This window comes from Dasypus novemcinctus, chromosome 8 (assembly GCF_030445035.2).
Source record: "Dasypus novemcinctus isolate mDasNov1 chromosome 8, mDasNov1.1.hap2, whole genome shotgun sequence".
Taxonomy (NCBI): Eukaryota; Metazoa; Chordata; class Mammalia; order Cingulata; family Dasypodidae; genus Dasypus; species Dasypus novemcinctus.
This window is the reverse complement of record NC_080680.1, coordinates 101,528,471-101,535,948: the sequence shown is the minus strand read 5'-3', so window position 1 is coordinate 101,535,948 and position 7,478 is coordinate 101,528,471. Positions and strand designations below refer to the sequence as shown.

The 7,478-nt window shown below is 37.5% G+C and overlaps 1 pseudogene; it reads left to right on the top strand.

The window, feature by feature from the left end:
• Nucleotides 1–285: 285 nt before the first annotated feature.
• Nucleotides 286–1,135, top strand: LOC101411351 (BEN domain-containing protein 6 pseudogene; annotated as a pseudogene).
• Nucleotides 1,136–7,478: the final 6,343 nt, after the last annotated feature.

Below are 7,478 nucleotides of genomic sequence, written 5' to 3'. Positions count from 1 at the left end.
ATAACACTTAGAGTAAATTGTACAGCATTATATGTTTATACTAGGAAAAAAACGTCTCAAATTCCTGATCTTGGCTGGGCACATCTCTACACCTGCGACACCTGGGGCTTCCACCTTCTCAGCCGTCTTTGGCAGAATTGCTGTGAAGCCCAGCATCAGGGGGCACCAAGGAACAAGGGGGGGGAAGAAAAAATATTAACTTTTGGACTACGTCCAGAGTAGATCATCTACATGGGTATTTCCTTCTCCCAAATTTCATAAGACCTTTCATAACTAATTGAGAAAATGCAAAGGCTCTTCCAGACAGATGAAATTACCAATACCCAAGGTCTTAGAAAAGGAAAGTGGAGGACAGAGACAATGGAATAAGGAAATACAAATAGTGACATGGATAAAGGACTAAGAGACCCATATTCAGAAATGCCTTTCTGCCTGTTGAGAGCTCCAGTGAGGATGAAGAACCTTTAGCAGAATTATCAAAGGAGGAATTATACACCAAAATAAAAAGACTGATACAAAAACCAGAAAGAAAACAGCTGACTCCAACAGACTCTGGTCATGCTTCAAGTGTTCCGCAGGCAGTTACCTAGTTTGAAGAACTGGTTGGCATGGAGGAGGCTCTGCTTAAGGGTGGAGGCACCATGTCTACATCTGCATCCACCCTCTAGGGAGCAGCAAACAACTCCTCACCTAATCATTTAAGTCAACCTGTAGTAATTCTAATTCTAATTCCAGTTCACTGATTTTCTTGAAAGTTGAGGAAGAATATCCTACTGATGAGAAACAAGGCAACACTGAAAACAGGCAGATTGTCCATGGTAATAAGAGCAAGCCTCAGAAGTTTATTAATGATTTAATTAAAGTAAAGTACACAAAAGAATACAGGGCCACACTTAGTCTGACATGGGCAAAATCCTCTACTTCAAGGGACAAAGCTGGGAAACCAGCTATGAATCAGAATGAAGTTCAAGAAATCATAGGAGTCACGAAACGGTCATTCCCCAATACAAAAGATGTTTTAAGTAGGAGAATGATAGGACAAAAGCTAAATAACTGTACCAAGAAGTCAAATTTAAGCAAAAATCTTAACTCTCAGGATATTAAGAAAATCCTTTGGTACTGTAGGTATCTGTAATAAAGTACCTACAATTCTAAATCTAACTTTGGATTTTGTTGGAGAATCTGAAGCCTAACTGGCAATGAGCACAGAGACATGTAAGCAGTGACAGTCTGTGAGACATCTAATATTGTTGGGGTTTAGTGATGGAGCAACAAGCTTGCTGAAATAAATTCATATAGGTTCCACCCTAGACACCACTGGGGCATCAAAGCAGAGAATTTCCAGCACTCAGATGACCATGCAGTATGGTTTTCTTTGGAAATATGCATTTTCCTAACCCCAGATACTTCTCTGTATAGAGCTAAGGTAACAGTATAATCAGAGCTCGAATCATAGCTACAAAAACTTCAATCCTTAAGACTAGTCATTGTGCTAATCAATCACTGTACATTAATTATTACTGATGACTCCCCATTATAGTTTTTTTTTAATCTTAAGCATAAGCACATGTTTGTAAAAGTAGATAGTGAAATAATGAGTGTTCACAAACATGAGAGCAGCAAAGTTAGCCTACAATCTGATAAACAGTTCTAGCCAAGAACAGTGCTTTAAAATAAAATAACAGGATTATTTGCTCATCTAAATGTGTAAAGGAAAGGAATTTGGAAAAAAAAAATTAGCAAGACCTTTTAATTTTAATATTAACCTATTCCACCATGCTCCTGAAAAACAAACAAATCCAAATTTTGTGATGCAAACAATGCATTCACTTTCAGAATAATCTTTTTCTTTTGTTTACCCAATATGCTTCTAATGTTTTATTGCCCTAAATATACTAAATATAGATGTGAAATATAAAACAACAATATCATCTAAAATGTTCTTGATAAGATATAGTATAATATAGATATGTGTTCAGTTATATTGCTACCTTTCTATAGTTTTAACTGGTTTATTTTCATTGTATCAGAAGTAAAAGGAATTGAAAACAAAACCATCTGGGTTTCATAATCACACAGAAAGAAAAATACCATTTTTTAAATCAGCAAATGACAAAGCATTCTTCATCAAGAGGCTTTTCACTTGTTATCAGGTTGCCCCATGTGACACACTGCAATGCCAAGCCATAGTTCTTCAGTGTACAAGGTCATATCTAAATTTGTAAAAGAGAAGATATATAATAATTACAAAGTTAAGTATTGTGGACCTAGGGAACATTCATAAATGTTGCTTGATGATAACAATGTAGTTGTAAAAATAGATATTCACAAAGAAAAAATAAAATACTAAAGCTAGAAAGATGAAAATAAGACCACTGTCCGGTATATTTCATGAACACAGATAAATTCTTTACAAATTATTAGGCAAAATTAAACATATGTTCCTGATAAAATATCTCAGCATTATATGAAAAAAAGGAACTTTTAAAAGAAGTTTAGTCTTTTGAAGAAAGGTTGGTCATCATTTCAATTTAAAGTCCTTATTATTTACCTGGGACCTTGGGAAGAGAAATCTTTAACCTTGAAAGTAAAGATACTAATAATAGGAAGAACTTTAGGATAGGTTGGAAGGAGCTTATTCAAGAATAGATTTCTTAAACAGACTGGTGAACTGTGATGGCTTTAGGTAAGATACTTTATTTGTTTTTTTAAGATTTATTTTTATTTATTTTTATTTATTTCTCTACCCTTCCCCTCCCCCCCCAGCTGTCTGTTCTCTGTGTCTATTTGCTATGTGTTCTTTGTCCGCTTCTGTTATTGTCAGCGGCACGGGAATCTGTGTTTCTTTTTGTTGCATCATCTTGTTGTGTCAGTTCTCTGTGTGTGCGGCGCCATTCCTGGGCAGGCTGCACTTTCTTTCGCGCTGGGCGGTTCTCCTTACGGGTGCACTCCTTGCACGTGCACTCCCCCTACGCAGGGGACACCCCTGCGTGGCAGGGCACTCCTTGCGCACATCAGCACTGCTCATGGGTCAGCTCCACACGGGTCAAGGAGGCCCAGGGTTTGAACCATGGACCTCCCATGTGGTAGACGGACACCTTAACCACTGGGCCAAGTCCACTTCCCAGATACTTTAGATATTTGTCACCTCCCATAACTGAGGTATTGGTTATAAAGGGGACAGAAGGCATTTGGCCCTTGGCCACTTTGGTGAAAGCATCTTCACTATCAGGCAGAAAACTCAGGCAGCTATTTGTACCTCTGGTTAGGTCTCATAAGCACCGGACAATTTAAACTCAAGGATGACTATTTCTTTCACACGGAGTTGTTATAACTGTTAGGAACAATGACAAGGCAAAGCTCCAGGGTAACCACTAAAAGAACCTGATGAAGACCTGAGAAGAATCTCACTACTCCATAAAAATGTTAGTCTGAGCTTTCTTGTGATTTCTGCCCAGAAATCCTCATTGTGCTCCTTGAGTCCGGCAGAAATATCCTCATCTCTTAACCAGACACCATGTCCCAGATATTGAAAGAAAGACTTGGGGATTGCTTGAGATTTCTATTCCCGAAGTCGCCTCAGAGAGACATCTTAGGGAATAGTATCATGCACCTTTTATATTTTGCTAGAGACTATCCATCACGTATTCCAATGCAATTTCTATCAGTCACCACAAGGATTGTTTTTGTACACAAATATTGTCAAATTCCTCTCCTTCTTGAAGCATTTGGCTGGCTCCTTATTGCCCTCAGAATGAAGAAGAAATTCCATGGCCTACTCTGAACCCCGCTTATCTCTTTAGCCTCATTTCTAGACCTGATCCTGCCTGGCCCATCTCTCTATACCTGGCATATCATGCTCCACCCATTTAAAAAACTATCTTGGAACTTTTCTACTTTGCCTTCTCACTGCCAAGCCTTTGTACTTGTTGTTTCTTCTGTCTAGAATCTATATCATGATGCTCCCCTATCCCACCTACACACTGACAAATATTCACACACAGTATTTACTTTAACAGGTTAGCTTCTATTTGTCCTTCAGGTATCAACTTACTTTCATGATTTAAGTGCTCTTTCATGAGCAGCATGTCATATCGCACATATTGTAATTTCCTATTTAATTGTCTGATTCCCCTGCTAAACCATTAACTCAGTGACGGCAGCAACCATGTCTTTCTTCTTATTGATTGCTTAATGGTTCAAAAAGGCTTAGTACAAAGCTTGGTACAGAGTAGTTTCTCAAAAAATACCTGGGGAGGGAAAGGAGAAATGAAGGAAAGAAAGAAGAAATTATTCATAATTTTACATTTTGTGTCAGGCTAATGGGAAGGAAAGATTTCTGTGATCTTTAAATCATACAGTATTTGAGTGAATGAGCATTGAACAATAGAACTTATGTTTAGAGCTGAAATTGTGTGGTTTTCTATAAATTTCATGTTGTCTATCCCATTCTAAAGTCCTGGAGTGGTGTTATAATAGCAACATCCTCCTTCACCTTGAATGCTGGATTTTATTTTCTCTTTTCCTCATTTACAATTCTACAGCAGTGGGCCAGTCTAATCTCTTTAAGTTGGTATTCTCTGGCAGGAGAAAAAATATGGCTGCTGTTGTTTAGATGCTTTAAAATGAGTGATTTGCATGTTTTCATTATGCTAATGGAGTCTTATGGAGAAGGGCATGTTTAATAATATTTGTAATTCACTAAAGCCATAATTATTGTGGCAATATAGCCAAAAACCTAGAGTAGGAGGCCATGGGGTGTGATGGTTGGCTGGTTTCACATCTGAGCTCCACCTCTGAGAAGGGGCCATAGCCAAGTGACTTGAATTGGTTGAATCTCATTTTCCTAATGTCTAGATGGAGAAAATGATACTTAACAAAAGGTATACAGAATTTTTAAGAATAATAAGGCACAGTACTTAGATCATAATATGCATACAAAAAAGATATGATGATACTTATATTTTTTGAGCTCTTCTTCTATATTAGTTACTCTGTTTACAGCCAGCAAACATTGCAATAATCAATTTACCTAGTCCAGTCAGTACTTGTGAAGTAGGCTAACTTTTCATAATTTCCCATCCTTTTTATCATTCCTATTCCTATCCATCTATTATAACCCAGTTCAAACTTGAGATTCCTGTGGATTCTTTTTAAATCACTCTATCCAACTGATTTTTATTTTCTTCTCTGCCTTCCTGTACAGCTTTGAGCCAGCACTTCCTATTCTAACATTTTATTGAGCATGATGTTTGCTTTTTCCAGCCTACAAAGTCTGCACCAAATGCATGTTATTGGGCATCATAGAATTGAAAAATATTAAAATGTCAATTAGCCCTGCTATCTGGAGAAAGGTCAGTTTTATTATTCTAATTCAATAAATGAGACAACTAAGCTCCAATATGGATAAGTGAATTTTTCAAGGTACTAAGGAAGAATATATTCCCTTAGGACCCACTATGATTGGGGCACTATGCTAATTACATAAACATAACAATTAGAGTTCAGATTTATTTAGAACTTGCTATGTAGTATGTGCTGTTCTATAGGATTTACATTTAGGAAACCATGCAAACTCATAGTTCCGTTATTTAGGTACTGGGATACTAATTTTCTGAATGAGGACTCTGAGACACAGAGAAATAAAGTAATTTGGCCAAAGTCCTGCAAGTTGGAGCTGGCATCTAAACCTGGGCCTTCAGGCTCTAGAGCCTAGGATTTTACCCTCAATTTTATGCTGCTCTATAGATGTTTTCTTATTAGAGAACTGAGTGAGATTATTAAAGATAAGGAAAATGAGGCCCAGAGAAATCACAAATGTTGTGCAAGTTCACACAACTATGGATGGTCAGAGTCAAGACATTAACATGTTTCTTGAACCCCAGATTCAGTGCTTGTTCTCAAAACCCCAGGCATTATTTGTAGACAAGTACTCTTTTCCCATTTAATTTAGTGATTAGGGTCACTTCAAACATCTGGTCTGCAATATAAGAAGATGATAATAGATTTATTTATTGATTCAATGAGTCAACGTACTTGGAGCCCTGACTACAAACCAGACACCACTCACTCTATGAACCAGGGAAATACTGAACCAATCAGACACTCTTCTGCCTCTTTCATACTTCCTGATTTGTATCATCAAACAACTCATTGAAAACTGCTGAGACTCAGTTTCCTCAGTCGTGACAGTGGGGTAGCAATGGCGGTCTAGTGTCTAATGAAAACAATTTAAGTATATAACATTTGACACAGTCCTGGCATGGGGTCAGTGCTCAGAAAATGGTAACTAATGGAGTAACATGGGTGCTGTAAGATAATTACTATTTTCATCTTTCTAAGAGTGAACATGTCTGGCTTGGGAAGTGAACAAAGGCTTTGCTTAGTGTTAGAGATTCTTTGAAAGATTTCAGAGAGGCAGTGTAGAAGAGAAAAGGTGTTTCCAAGAAAGAAACGACACGAAATCAGAATGCAGAAGGTAGGCTTATGGGACTCCCCAACCTTCTTCAAGTAAACATAGTAAACTATGGTTTTGAAGACATCAGAGACTGCAGCACTGTTGGTGGGGCATGACTGTCAGACTTAAAGGTTCACAATTTATCTCACAGTGATGATAAATCAGAGTTAATTTGGAGGGAACTCTTTTGGAGCAAGTTGATATAGAACCTGAACAAATTAAGAAATTTTTTTCCCCCAAATACACATGACTCTTCCCATCCAAATGTGTGTATACTTTTTAGGTCCTGGTGTCAGTTTTGCAGAGTTGCATGTGGCTGTCCTGGTTTCATTGTCAGATGTATTAGTTCCAGTTGAGCTGGTCTGCTTAAGCCGTTAAACAATTGTAAAGCAAAATTGTCACTTTTAAATAGAGTCCACACATAATCACATTTTGAAATGGTCCTCCTCTGGCTGACGAGAAGTAGTGTGCATTATAATATTGAATTTTAAATAATATATTACACAAAATAGCTTCCAATTTGATTTGGGGGAATATATTTTCATGAATTATTGAATATCAGATTATTGTAGAAAGCTTTAGCCATTATGCACTGAAACTGTCATTCTCTCTGTTCTGTGATATATGAGCTTGGTTATCAATATTTAAAGTTACAGTGAGCTCAGTGTGAGGGAGCTGAAAGCTGAGGCATGGTTTAATCAGCAGTGATGCAAGCCAAACTCTTTCTATGTCCCCTGAAAGACAGGAGAAAAGATGTTCTGGGAGGGCTTCCCAGTCAGTCTCCTGCAGGTGCATATCAAGGTCCAGTTCATCTTTCAGAAACATATTCAGCAGGAAGTGGTTCTTATTGATCAACAGGAAGTTGATTTAACATAAAGAAAAAATTTGCACATGTTTTGGGTTTTCTTCATCTCCAGATAACTTGAGCATGTTTATACCAGATAGTATTTACTTGGAGCTAAGCTACATGATGGTGTGTGAAATATACTATAATCTGGCTCATTTGTTTCCACAACTAAAA